General features: G+C 48.5%; 1 pseudogene; it reads right to left on the reverse strand.

The window, feature by feature from the left end:
* Nucleotides 1-3,776: 3,776 nt before the first annotated feature.
* On the reverse strand, nt 3,777-12,871 carry LOC119935550 (annotated as a pseudogene).
* Nucleotides 12,872-13,912: the final 1,041 nt, after the last annotated feature.

Below are 13,912 nucleotides of genomic sequence, written 5' to 3' on the forward strand. Positions count from 1 at the left end.
GAGCTGGAAGGGACAGGATCAGAGGCCCAGAGTGGGGACTGATTCGGGATTGATGTGCCCCATCCCACTCAACTAGGGCTCTCCCAGAAATTCAGGATGGACATGTTGGGATCTGCTTCTTGCTTTCTCTGCCTGCGGGAGGCACTTCCCTCAGCCTCCTCCTGGGGACAGAGATTGGTGCGCTGCTTGATCAATCATGGACGGGAGGTTGGGAGCCGAAGGGAAGGGAGGAATGTGAAGGATTTGGGAGCCGATCAGGGAAATCACCTCAGGAAAAACAATACCCTCTGGAGGATGCCTGTGACATCTTGTGTTCATGGGGAGGGGCCGCATTTGAACCCTTGCCTTAATGTGCCCTCCTCCCCAAGCCTGGCCCTAGGGGGTCTCGCCTGATTGTGCCCCATTTAAGGATTCTCCTGCCACACCAGGAGCTGCCTTCTGGTGTTCCTGTCCAGCCTCAGCAGTATCACTTAGACCTTGGGCCCGAAGATGTGGCCGAGGAGCCCTGTGCTGGAGGCCAGGATGGAAAAGACCTTCACGGCCACCATGGACTTGCCCCTGGTGCTCAGGTATGTGGGCGGGAAGGAGACCCAGACACTGCAGAACACCAGCATGATGAACGTGATGAGCTTGGCCTTGTTAAAACTTGTTAAAACAGCTTCCTGGACAGGAAGGCCACCACAAGGCTGACCAGGGCCAGGAGCCCCATGTAGCCCAGAATGCAGTAGAAGGTGGTGGTGGAGCCCTCGTTGCACTGGACTTTGATGACCCCAGCTTCAGATGCCACATCCTCATCAGGGAATGGGGGGAAGGTCCCCAGCCAGACCATCAGATGCACACTTGGATGAGAGAGAAGACACAGATGGTCAAGGAAGGTGCCTTGGGCCCCATCATTCTGCTTCCCAGCCTGGTAGCCTTGAAAGCCAGGATCACGGTGACAGTTTTGGCCAACACAGTGGAAATGGCCACTGAGAATATAACTCTGAGGGTTATCTGTCGCAGGAGGCAGGTGGCTGGGCCGGGGCAGCCAACAATGTTGCCTATTTGTACTTCCCAAGCTCTTAGTATTGTGCTCTGCAAACAGTAAGCGCTTAATAAGTATGAATGAATGAATGAATGAATGAATGAATGAATGAATGAACAAAGGTCAAGGACGACAGGAAGCAGATCAGGAGGGCAGTGAGGAGCGTGTAACTGAAACTGTGGTTGTTAGCTTTCTCTATGGAGGTGTCCTGGTGGTGGATAAAGACACCCCCACAGACCAGAGCAGTTAGGAGAGAGAAACAGAGGGCTAAGGACACCAGAATCATTCCCAGAGGTTCCTCATAGGAAAGGAAGATCACTGCTTTTGGGTCACAATGATCTCTTTGACGATTTGGAAATTCATCTTCTGGGCACTTGACACATTGATCCGTATCTGAAAGGAATAAATGGGATTTCCCTCCTCACCTGGGATGAGGGAAGTTCACAGTACAGGTGTGAAGGAAGGCAAAAAAGAGCAACCAGGAGAATAAGATGAGGAGACTAAGATGAATGGAGGAGCTGTTTTCAAAGGACTGGGACATGACTACTAACTCTGTTATATGATACTCTTCCAAGTGCTTAGTATACAGGGTTCTGCACACGCTAAGCACCCAATACATACCACTGATTGACTGGAATGATGTTGTTTGGTTCAGTCTGCCCATTTACATTTTCACTCCGATTTTTATCATGTATTCACCTCCACCTTGCTCAGCACCACAGTCCATACACTTAATTTATTTTAATTTCTGTCTCTTGCTCTAGACTGTAAACTCCTTGAGGGCAGGGAATGTACCTGCCAGCAATGATATCATACTCTCCCAAGTACAGTGCTCTGCACACAGTAAGCACTCAGTTAATACTATTGACTGATTGATTGAGGGCTGGGAACGTGTCTACCAACTCTGCTGTCTTGTACTCTCCCAAGTGCTTAGAACAGTGCTTCACCCAAGGTAGGTGCTCAATCAATACCACTGATTGTTTGATTGATGATAGGGGAATGAGGGAAGCCTTCCAAATTGCAAAGGCTGTGGACCGGGCACAGAATCTAACCCTGCCATATGTTGCATTATTATAATAATGATAATTGTAGCATTTGTTAAGTGCTTACTATATGCCAAGCACTTACTAAGAGCTGAGGTGAATACGAGGAAACTGAGTGTACACAATCCCTGTACCACATGAGGTTTACAGTCTCAATCCCCATTTTACAGATGAGATAACTGAGGCATAGAGGGGTGAAGTAACTTGTCCAAGTTCATACAGCAGACACTGGAGCACTGTTCTAAGCACTTGGGAGAATACATGACAGCAGAGTTGGTAGACACAAAGAGCATCCAGGCCAGAGAAGGAGACAGACACGGATATGGACGTTGTGGGCCCATAATGTGTCTGTCACATTGTTACACTGTATTCTCCAAGGGCTAAGTACAGTGCTCTGCCCACAATAAGGGCTCAATGATTATGACTGACTGACTGACTGATATAAAAATGGGGGGACTGAGGAAGGGGTGAAACTGAACCACAGCTTCCTGGCCAGGAAGGCCACCAGGAACCTGACCAGGGCCAGGAGCCCCATGTAGCCCAGGACACAGTAGAAAGCAGTGGCAGAGCCCTCAGTGCACTGGATGACAATGACCCCAGCCTCGGACACCTCGTCTATGTTGGGGAACAGAGGTGAGGTCCCCAGTCAGATCGTGCAGATGCCCACTTGGACGAGGAAGCAGATGTAGACGATGGAGGACGGTGTCCTGGGACCCAGCCAAGTCTTCATTCTGCTCACTGGCCCAATGTCTCTGAAGGTCAGGACCACGGTGACTATCTTGGCCAACACAGTGGAAATAAACATGAAGAAAATGTCTCTGAAGGACGTTTGTCACAGCATGCAGGTCATCTCACCCTCCTCCTCCTGCTCCTCCTCCTCCTCCTTTATTACCTGAGAAAATAGCCCATCCCACGTTGTCCTCTCCTCACTGATGATGAAATCGTGGCCAGCTGGGGACTGGGGGATGAACTCTCCCACTAAGACATAGACTTTGGTGCCGTTCTGTAAAATTTGGTATTTCAGGATGTCAAATTCAGGATGTCAAACCTACTGTTCACCCAGCCGAGGTCATCCAAATGGACCCACTCACCAGCACTGGTGTGGATCCAAGCATTCTTCAGAGGCGAGTGGAGCTGGTGGGAGGAGGAGACACCAGTGACTCAAGTCTCCAAAGTAACAGCGTACCATAGTGGATAGAGCGAGGGGAGAATTACCTGCCATGTATGAGGGACTCGACTTTGCCCATCTCCTGATGTCTCCATGTCCTTTGCAGCCCAGATCTCTTGGTGGAGGTCATGAGTGATGGTGTATACAGCACTGTACACGCTGTAACTCTGGGGAGACAAGTTCATGTCCCAGACATCCAAGGACCTATTCTCCAACGTATTTTTTAAATCACACAGTCCCAGGAAATCAAGTCTATCCAGATCTTCTACAAATGGACAATCAAAGGTTCACCACCAGAATAATGGAAGAAACATGTCCTGTGGATATTTCTGAGGGTTCAAGGCCCATTCGAAATCCCTGAAACCCAGAATCTCCTTCCTTGGATAAAAGTGTTATTTCTGATAAGGGAATTGTTTGTCAAATCCCAATCGGATGTGGTGACCCAGACTTTGCTGAGAATAGGGAAGCTATGCAGATTAAAATCAAGTGACAGTAGAGAGTATGTGTCCCCCATAGGCAGCAGCTAAATTTGCTGACGATGTCATAATTTATTTGTAGCCCGAGTCAATCCTATAGGTATATTCAGTAAAATATCCATGGATTCTTTCAACGTAAGCCACACAAATGCCATTCTTGGCCATCTCCTCTGTTAGGACCATAGCAAACATCTCCCTTCGAATGTCATCGGTGACGAGGAGGCCAATTCAGACCCAGTGGAAATGTTTCATGAGTCAGATTATCCTCGAAGGCAGATGTGGGGAACTCACAAAGTTCTGATAGAGAGAGGGGAACCGGGCCTTATCTCTGAGAGTGGGCTCCTCTGGGCCGTAGCAGATCTACATAGGAGACAGAGCAGGGGAAGAGGGGACTCCGGAGTGGACATACGGACAGACAGACATCACCGCGTTAATACAATCACTCATCCTATCCCTCCTGGATTACTGCATCAGCCTCCTTGCTGGCCTCCCAGCCTCCTGTCTCTTCCCACTCCAGTCCATACATCACTCAGCTGCCCAGATCATTCTTCTAAAAATATATTCAGGATATGTCACCTTGCTCCTCAAAAAACTCAAGTTGTTGCCCATCCCCCACATCAAACAAAAACTCCTCACCTTTGGCTTTAAAACACTCCACCACCTTGCCTCCTCCGTCCTCACCTCACTTCTCTCAATCAATCAATCAATCAATCAATCGTATTTATTGAGCACTTACTATGTGCAGAGCACTGTACTAAGCGCTTGGGAAGTACAAATTGGCATCACATAGAGACAGTCCCTACCCAACAGTGGGCTCACAGTCTAAAAGGGGGAGACAGAGAACAGAACCAAACATACCAACAAAATAAAATAAGTAGGATAGAAATGTACAAGTAAAATAAATAAATAAATAGATAAATAGAGTAATAAATATGTACAACCATATATACATATATACAGGTGCTGTGGGGAAGGGAAGGAGGTAAGACGGGAGGATGGAGAGGGGGACGAGGGGGAGAGGAAAGAAGGGGCTCAGTCTGGGAAGGCCTCCTGGAGGAGGTGAGCTCTCAGCAGGGCCTTGAAGGGAGGAAGAGAGCTAGCTTGGCGGATGGGCAGAGGGAGGGCATTCCAGGCCCGGGGGATGACGTGGGCCGGGGGTCGATGGCGGGACAGGCGAGAGCGAGGTACAGTGAGGAGATTAGTGGTGGAGGAGCGGAGGGTGCGGGCTGGGCAGTAGAAGGAGAGAAGGGAGGTGAGGTAGGAGGGGGCGAGGTGATGGAGAGCCTTGAAGCCCAGGGTGAGGAGTTTCTGCTTGATGCGCAGATTGATCGGTAGCCATTGGAGGTTTTTGAGGAGGGGAGTAATATGTCCAGAGCGTTTCTGGACAAAGATAATCCGGGCAGCAGCATGAAGTATGGATTGAAGTGGAGAGAGACACGAGGATGGGAGATCAGAGAGAAGGCTAGTGCAGTAGTCCAGACGGGATAGGATGAGAGCTTGAATTAGCAGGGTAGCGGTTTGGATGGAGAGGAAAGGGCGGATCTTGGCAATGTTGCGGAGCTGAGACCGGCAGGTTTTGGTGACGGCTTGGATGTGAGGGGTGAATGAGAGAGCGGAGTCGAGGATGACACCGAGGTTGCGGGCTTGTGAGACGGGAAGGATGGTAGTGCCGTCAACAGAGATGAGAAAGTCAGGGAGAGGACAAGGTTTGGGAGGGAAGACAAGGAGCTCAGTCTTCGACATGTTGAGCTTTAGGTGGCGGGCGGACATCCAGATGGAGATGTCCTGAAGGCAGGAGGAGATGCGAGCCTGGAGGGAGGGGGAGAGAGCAGGGGCAGAGATGTAGATCTGGGTGTCATCAGCGTAGAGATGATAGTTGAAGCCGTGGGAGCGAATGAGGTCACCAAGGGAGTGAGTGTAGATTGAGAACAGAAGGGGACCAAGCACTGAACCTTGGGGAACCCCCACAGTAAGAGGATGTGAGGGGGAGGAGGAGCCTGCAAAAGAGACTGAGAAAGAACGACCGGAGAGATAAGAGGAGAACCAGGAGAGGACGGAGTCTGTGAAGCCAAGGTCAGATAACGTGTTGAGGAGAAGGGGGTGGTCCACAGTGTCAAAGGCAGCTGAGAGGTCGAGGAGGATTAGGACAGAGTATGAGCCGTTGGATTTGGCAAGCAGGAGGTCATTGGTGACCTTTGAGAGCGCAGTTTCCGTGGAATGAAGGGGACGGAAGCCAGACTGGAGGGGGGTCGAGGAGAGAGTTGTTGTTGAGGAATTCTAGGCAGCGCGTGTAGACAACTCGTTCAAGGAGTTTGGAAAGGAATGGTAGGAGGGATATGGGACGATAACTAGAAGGTGAGGTGGGGTCAAGAGAGGGTTTTTTTAGGATGGGAGAGACATGGGCATGTTTGAAGGCAGAGGGGAAGGAACCAGTGGAGAGTGAGCAGTTGAAGATGGAAGTTAAGGAGGGGAGAAGGGATGGAGCGAGAGATTTCATAAGATGAGAGGGAATGGGGTCAGAAGCACAGGTGGCCGGAGTAGCACTTGAGAGGAGGGAGGAGAGTTCCTCTGAGGATACCGCTGGGAAGGATGGGAGAGTAGCAGAGAGTGTTGAGAGCCGGGGGGTTGGAGAAAGGGGGGAAGAGACTTTGGGGAGGTCGGACCTGATGGATTTAATTTTGTTAATGAAGTACAGGCCAGATCGTTGGGGGTGAGGGAAGGAGGAGGGGGAGGAACCAGGGGCCTGAGAAGGGAGTTGAATGTACGGAAGAGCTGGCGGGGGTGATGGGCATGGGTGTCAATAAGGGAGGAGAAATAGTTTTGTCTGGCAGAAGAGAGGGCTGAGTTAAGGCAGGAAAGGATAAACTTGAAGTGAACGAGGTTGGCATGGTGTTTAGACTTTCGCCAGCAGCGTTCAGCAGCTCGAGCATAAGAGCGAAGGAGGCGGACAGTGGCAGTGATCCAGGGCTGTGGGTTAGTGGTGCGAGAGCGGCGAAGGGAAAGGGGAGCGAGCGAGTCTAGCTGAGTAGAAAGGGTAGAGTTGAGAGCAGTAATCTGATCATCAAGACTGGGTAGAGAGGAGAGGGCGGCGAGGTGGGGTGTGAGGCGCTCCGAAAGATGGGTGGGGTCCAGAGAGCGGAGATCTCTGTGAGGGAGTAATACGGATTTACGGGGGAAAGGAGTGTGAGTGAGGAGGCAGGTGAGAAGATTATGATCAGAGAGAGGGATCACAGAGTTGGTGAGGGTGGACACAGTGCAGCGGTAGGAGATGATGAGGTCGAGGGTATGACCAAGTTGGTGAGTGGGTGAGGTGGGGTGGAGGAAGAGGTTGGCAGCGTCAAGGAGAGATAGAAGGCGGGCGGCAGAGGAGTCGTTAGGGATATCCATGTGGATATTGAAGTCTCCGAGGATCAGAGTGGGCATGGAGAAGGAGAGAAGGAATCCTTCTACAACCCAGCCCTCATACTTTGCTCCTCTAGTGCTAACCTTCTCGTTGCATTTTGGTCCCACCTAACTCACCACAGACCCCTAACCCATGTCCTGCCACTGGTCTGGAATGCCCTACCTCCTCAAATCCCACAGACAATTACTCTCGACCACTTCAAAGTCTTATTGAAGGCACATCTTCTCCAAAAGGTCTTCCCAAATTAAGCCCCATCTTCCATCATCACCCACATCTTTCTGTGTTGCCCAGACTTGCTCCTTTTTTTCTTCCCCCCTCCCAGCCCCACCACCCCACAGCATTTATGTACATATCTGTAATGTTCTTTATTTGTATTCATGTCTGTCTCCCCCCCCCCCCGCAAACTGTAAGCTTGTTGTGAGCAGGGAATATGCCTGCTTATCGTTGCATTGTACTCTCCCAAGTACTTTGTATAATGCTCTGCATACAGTAAGTGCTCAATAAATACGATTGATTAAATGAATGAATTAGTGAATGAATCAATGAATCACGCCCTGTTCCCAAATGAATCAATCAATCCATGGTGTTTACTGACCACTTGCTAGGTGTAGAGCCCTGTACTACATGTCTGGGGGAATACAATAGAGCTGTCAAACAGGCTCCATGCCCAGGAGGGGCTTACAGTCCCCATCGGGTCAGCATCTTTCATTCCAGCAAAGATGCAAGTCCGTTTCATTGACTTTGGCTCATTCATTCATTTATTCATTCAATCGTAATTATTGAATGCTTACCGTATGCAGAGTACTGTATTAGGTGCTTGGAAAGTGCAATTCGGCAGTAGAGATAATCCCTACCCAATAACGGGCTCACAGTCTAGAAGGGGAGAGACAGACAACAAAACAAAACAAGTAGATATGCATCAATAGCATCACTATAAATAAATACAATTATAGTTATATACACATAATTAATAAAATGAATAAAATAATAAATATGTACATATATACACAAGTGCTGTGTGCTGGGGTTGGGGGCAGAACAGAGGGAGGGAATGGGGGCGATGGGGAGGGGAGAGGGAGCAGAGGAAAAGGGGGGAATTTCCTAGCCTCAGACTGTCCATGAGACAGTACTTAGTGCAGTGCCTGGCACATAGTAAGTGCCTAACAAATGCCATAAAACAACAACAGTGACAACAACAATGGCAACAACAACAACAACAACAAGAAACTAATTCTTGTCTACCCCTTGCAATTGGGAGTCCTCACGTTTGTGAGCTTATAGAGTCCCAGCAGCCAGGAGCCAGTAGTGGATACTGCTAATGATATCCCTCCTATGACAGCCAGCAGTTTGTCCCGCCACTCTGGCTCACAGCTGTAGTTGGGGACCATTGTGGCTCTTTCCGAGAACAGAGCCATGGAACTCTTGGCCATGATCATCTCCAGGAAGTGGACATTGAAGAAGTGGAAGCCCAGGGAAATATTGAGTAACAGGCTGGGATCCTTGTTGACCTCCTCCACAGCAAACACCAGGGCCAGGAGATGCTGGTAGTGTCTGGTGAAGTACCTGTAAAAGGCAAGGATGGAAGATGGCACAGAAACATCGGGGCATAGCAAAAAGAGCTCAGGCCCAGAAGTCGGAGGGACCTGTATTCTAATCCCGCCACCGCCACTTGCCTCCTGTGTGATCCTGAACGAGTCACTTCACTTCTCCGAGCCTCAGTTCCCTCATCTGTGAAGTGGGGATTAAGACAGCAAGCCCCATGTGGAACATGGATTATGTCCAACCTGATTATCCTGATTCTATGCCAGTGCTTAGTACAGTGCCTGGCACCTAGGAAGTGCTTAACAAATACCCCAGAAAAAAGTATGTTGAACTGTCAAGAGGCAATGGGACAGAGATGGGGAGGAGGAAGCCCCCGGGAGCTACAAGGGTAGTGGGAAGTGAGTCTCAACCTTCCCAAATCTCTGAGAGGGAAAGCCTCAAGGAGACCGCAAACTAATCTAGGTGAGTGAGTCAATCAATCAGAGATTTTGATTAAACACTTTCCATGTGCAAAGCACTGTACTAAGTGCTTGGGAGAGGGCAATATGTAACAGCCCTCATGAAAGAGGCAATGGGTGCCGTCTGGGGTCTGCTTGATGTAAAAAGTGACCTTGGGACGAAATGCAGTAGGGGAAAGCAACAGGAGAAAGATCTACAGAACACATAATGATATTAACTATGGTGTTTGTTCAGCGCTTACTATGTGACAAGCACTGTTCTAAGCACTGGCATAGATACAAGGTAATTAGGTTGTCCCACGTGGGGCTCACAGTCTTCATCCCCATTTTACAGATGAGGTAACTGAGGCACAGAGAAATTAAGTGAATTGTCCAAAGTCACACAGCTGACAAGTGGCAGAGTCAGGATTAGAACCCACGACCTCTGACTCGCAAGCCCATGCTCTTTCCAGTAAGCCACACTGCTTCTCTACATAGCAGTAGATACTGACTCACGGAGCAATCAGCCAGTGCTATTCATTGAACACTCTCTGTGTACACAGCACTGTACTAAGAGCTAGGGAGAGTACAATACAACAGAATCAGTAGAAATGTTCCCTGCACACAACAGGTTACAGTTTAAAGGAGCAGACAAACTAAAAGAGGTAATTCATATGTTTGAAATCTCCTTCTGACTCCAATAAATTTTTATCTCCAAACTCTGTAATATTGTACTCTCCCAAGCACTTGGTACAGATGGTAATCAATCAATCAATCAATCAATGGCATTTGTTGAAGTCTCACTGTGTGCAGAGCACTGAACTAAGTGCTTAGGGGCCGGGAAAGTGCCTACCACCTCGGTTACACTGTACTCTTCCAAGCACTTAGTACAATGCACACAGTAAGTCCTCAATAAATACCACTGACTGATTGATTTGAGTTTCCTGAATAGGTACATATGGGCTCTGGTCCTTGACCCTTCACTGTAGACGTCAGTGCCATTGGTGTGCCAGCACCTATGCTGACTACCCTTCCTTTCTCCCCCTCCCAGTGATACCACATCCCCCCTCCATTCCCACCCATCCTACGTCCCAGTAAACACCAATACTTACTCTGTGGGTTTGGCATAGAAAAGTGGCTGTTCCTTGAAGTTCTGAAGGACACCTAAATGACTCAGAATCACACCCAGAGAGAAGAGTCCTCCGATCACCACATCTCCATCCTGGTAGTAGCCACTGGAATAATTTCTCTCCAAGGTGCAGGGATGGTTAACCATCCTGCATTGAACACCACGAAGTTGGGAGAATAGTGTGGTCCACAGAAAACCAAGTCTCATGGCCATGGCCCTTAAACACAAAGAGGAAACTACTCACTGGAGGGACAGGCTGATCCAAAGGCTGACAGGTTGAGATGAGAAAGCTGTTCAGCGTTTTAGACTCCACTGAGGATTCATTCCACACATGGTGCAGCACCTGGATGGAGATGGTCCTCACTCCAGGACAGGAGAGGGAGCGGGCCAGGGGGGATACTTATAGGGATGTTTTTGCCTGATGCAAGAGTTACTGGTTCCACCTCATGATCTTGGTAATCGGTGGTGTACGTGACCTGAGATTCCTCTTCCTCCTCTCTTTCCTGTACCCTACCCCACTCCCAGAGAGGGTGCAATCACAGTAACTGAGGAATGGAAACCTTGTTTGCTGCACCTGTGTACTCATGATCACTGGACAAACAAGTGTTGGAAATGTATCTTCCAATTCTGTTTTGTTGTACTCTCTTGAGAACTTAGTACAGTGCTCTGCACATAATAAGCATTCAATAATGCCACTGATTAATCAGTTCCTCTGGACTGCAAGTTCTTTGTGGGCAGCGAATGTGTCTACCAACTCTGTTGTATTGTTTTCTCCCAGGTGCTTAGTACAGTGCTCTGTACACAGCAAGCGCTCAATAAATACCATGGATTCACTGTGTACAGGGAATGAGTCAACCAATTCTGTAGTATTGTATTCTCCCCAGTGCTTAATACAGTGCCCTGCACACAGTCAGCACTCGGTAAATACCACAGATTGACTGTGGGAAGGGAATGTGGCTACCAAGCCTATTGTATTGCACTCTCCCACGTGCTCTGCATACAATAAATGTTCAGTAAATACCATTGATTGAATGATGTGTAGAACATCCAGAAGAGGCCTAGGGACCTCAGAGGAAGCCAGTCTCTCAAAGGGGTCAGACACTTCTTCAAACACAGAACCATGAAGTGTCCTCAGGCTGCGTATCCCTTTGCCAACAAGCTCTTGTGCTCTCAGGAGAATCTCCAGTGGCAGGGACAGAGAAATGTGGCCTAGTGGAAAGAGAGCAAGCCTGGGAGTCAGAAAACCTAATAGTAATAATTAACTGGTAACTACCCCAGCATATAGAACAATGTTCAAAACATAGTAAGCACTTAACCAGTATCATTTAAAAAGGGGGATTTAAGGAAGACTCTGAGTAGATTTGTGTTTGGGGTGGGGAGGGCAATTCTAGGCAGCAGAAACAGGAAACAAGAGCTTTGAGTAGGAGGCATAATAAGAAGGTGAGCTTGGGAGAAGTGAAGAATACGATCTAGAGACTTTTTTTAGATTGTGTAAACCACCAATATACCCAGTGTTAGTATAGTGTCCTGCACAGGGTGAATTTAATAAATACTATTCATTCATTCATTCATTCATTCATTCATTCATTCAATTGTATTTATTAAGTGCTTACTTTGTGCAGGTAGAGCACTGTACTAAGCACTTGGGAGAGTACAATACAACAATAAACAGACACATTCCCTGCTCACACCAAGCTTAGAGGCAGGGGGTAAGGGATATTATTACTTGTTGCTTATGCTGTCGAGTAGTGTCCAACCATAGAGATGCCATAGATTCATCTCTCCCAGAACACCCCACTTCCATCTGCACTTGTTCCAATAGCGTATCCCTAGAATTTTCTTGCTAAAAATCTGGAAGTGGTTTACCATTGCCTCCTTCAGTGCAGTAAATGAGTCTCTGCCCTCGACTCTCTCCCATGCCACTGCTGCCCAACATAGGGGAGCTTTGACTTGTAGCAGATTCCCTTCCACTTGTTAGCCACTGCCCAAGCTAGAAATGGAATGGGTAGTCCTCTGCTTGACTCTCCCTCCTGTATTTGTGACAGGTAGAGAACTGGAAACTCTACAGGTGTAACCCTGAGAGAGGAATACTACTACTACTACTACTACTACTACTACTACTACTACTACTACTACTACTACTACTACTAAAACTACTACTATTACTATTACTGCCACTAGTCTCACCATTCTTCTTTCTGATTCAGTCATTCAACCTGGGGACTCTCTATCTGCTCTTCCTCCTGTCCCCTATTAGGTCTTGAGTAGGATTCATTAACTGAGGGACAGTTGTTACAGTCTTTGCCTCATCAACACATTAGAGACTGTCCATGGTGCCAGGAAGCCCATCTCGATTGGCTGTGTAATTATTTGAAAACTTGGAGTAATACCTTGATATCTTTATCTTTGACTCCTTCAGAAAGGGTCTTGAGTGACCTCATCATTGCCATCACCACACTTGACCGGCATCTCCACATCCCCATGTTCTTCTTCCTCAGGTCCATCCACAATCTCTACCTCATCTGCATCACCATCTCTAAATCCATCCTGACTGCCCTGAGCAATCGTTAATCCATCTCTTTCCTGAGCTGCATTTCCCAACTGCTTACTGCTTTCCTTCATGATATTTGATGTTGTGGACTTGGCCATCCTCACAGTGATGTCCTTCGACTGCTATGTAGCCATCTGCTGTCCCCTACACTATGACATCATCATGGACCAAGGGGCCTGTGGGAAGATGGCCACCACTTCCGGCTCAGCAGGGGCCTCTACTGTCTGATGCACACAGACACCACCTTCTCCACCCACTTCTGTGGTCATTGTATCATCCACCAGTTCTTCTGTGACATCCCCCAGTTGCTTAAACTCATATGTCCGGGAGAGGCCCTGGCAGAGGTCTGTGCTCCGGCAGTGAGTTTCACTTAGGTTCTGGGTGCTTCGTATCCATCCTTGTCTCCTACGTTTACATTTTCTGGGCCACATGGAGGATGAGATCCATTGAGGGCCAGGCCAAAACCTCCTCTGCCTGCCTGCCTCACCTTGCCATGGTCTCTCTGTATCTTTCCATGGGTGCGTTTGCCCATATGAAGCCGCCCTCATCCTCCCCATCAACACTGGAACTGCTGGTGTCCGTGTTCTACACAGTGCTGCCCCCCCACCCTGAAACCCCTCATCTACAGACTGAGGAACAAGAACATGAAGGCCTCTGTGGGGAAGATCTCCAGCAACTTCATTTCCGGGATGAACCGACCCTCTTTCTTGCTGGGGTAAGAGGAGGGTGGAAGGATCCACTTGAGGGAAGCAGCATGGCGTAGTGAAGAGCCTGAGCCTGGGAGGCAGAGGACCTGAGTTCTAATTCTGTCTCTGCCACTTGTCTGCCTTGTGACCTTGGGCAACTCACTTCACTTCTCTGTGCCTCAGGACCCTCATCTGCAAAATGGGGATTCAGTACCAGTTCCCCCTCCTATTTAGACTGTGAGTTCCATGTGGGTCAGGGACTGTGTCCAAACTAATGATTTGAATCTACCCCAGTGCTTAATAAAGAATATAGTAAGTTCTAAGCAAATACTACCTTCATTATTAAGGAAGGAGTCTAGTCTCACTTATCTACAGGACAGAGCATTCTTATTGTTCCTCCTCCCTCAACCTTTTCCATTCTCCATTCCCTCTCATTTTTTGTCATGGTATTTG

Source organism: Tachyglossus aculeatus, chromosome 12, assembly GCF_015852505.1.
Source record: "Tachyglossus aculeatus isolate mTacAcu1 chromosome 12, mTacAcu1.pri, whole genome shotgun sequence".
Taxonomy (NCBI): Eukaryota; Metazoa; Chordata; class Mammalia; order Monotremata; family Tachyglossidae; genus Tachyglossus; species Tachyglossus aculeatus.